This window comes from Phalaenopsis equestris, unplaced genomic scaffold, assembly GCF_001263595.1.
Source record: "Phalaenopsis equestris unplaced genomic scaffold, ASM126359v1 Scaffold214330, whole genome shotgun sequence".
NCBI classification, from domain to species: domain Eukaryota; kingdom Viridiplantae; phylum Streptophyta; class Magnoliopsida; order Asparagales; family Orchidaceae; genus Phalaenopsis; species Phalaenopsis equestris.
In genome coordinates, this window is record NW_018233122.1 from 200,907 (window position 1) to 202,097 (window position 1,191).

Sequence of the window (1,191 nt, forward strand, 5' to 3'; positions counted from 1 at the left end):
TATATATATATATATATATATCACACACACAAATAAATATATATTAAAAAAAAAAATTGTCAGAGGCTATGATACAGGTCTTGATTATGTCTCATGTGTCTATAATTCGAGTAACACACCCAACACTCATGGGGAATTGAACCTCAGATCATAAATGACTTACAGCTGACAAGCAGATGCTCGATGAACTAATCTGAATACGTCGCGCATATATAATGATGTGTGCTAGAAAATTCGCGGCAGTAGAGTAATAGATTATCGTCTTAGCGTTGCACGAGGATTCAACACACACTCAGATGAAAATGAATCAAGTTGTGATAACACCAGAAGTTTTTACGTGGAAAACCTATAAAGGGGAAAAACCACGGGGTCTTGCCCAGTTGTAAAAATTCACTATAGGTTCATTATTACAGATGCCCCTTGTCCCACATGCGAGAAAATGTTACTAGCTTTCTAAGTTACAACGTCAACTGACGACGTGTAGTCAGCGGTGGTTGAGGGAGATCGACAGTGATCGACAGTAGTCGACGACAATCGATGACGGGTTGCATTGGTCGACAGAGGTCAGCGACAATCAACCGTGGTCGGCGGTGGTGGTCGACGGTTAGTGGTGGTCGACGATAATCGACGATGATGAGGATGATCTTTGACTTAAGCTCATTCTCAAAGTCTCAAGTTCTCTCTTAAGTCTCTTCCCTCTCATGTGAGGGGTGAGAATTTATTTATAGTGTTTTGAGTGCAATTAATGCAGGAATATGAACCCTTTTGATCGGAAGGTCCGGAGAGCTTCTCTTGATAATATAATATTTGATGGACATTTGAGTGTCTTAACGATGTCAAAATTGAGCAATCTTAGGCTCTTTGGATTCGTCTTGTCGATACGCTCAATTTGACTATGAACTCGTTAGATTCGACATCCGTTTGACCTTTCAAATGCCTCAAAAAATCCTTCAATAGTGATTTGATGATTTGATCTAGGCTTGATTTGACTCGGATCGGACTGTCTTTCATATCATTAGGTCCGTCTCTTTGAGCCGATCAGTTTGACTATAAATTTGCTGAAATTGAAGTTCCGGATGACTCTTAATCGAAGTTTGAATGTTTCTTTTTCAAAAAATTGCATCGAAATTCGTGTTGTATGATGAAAATTTGTTGGTTGTGTATCATATATATATATATATATATATATAT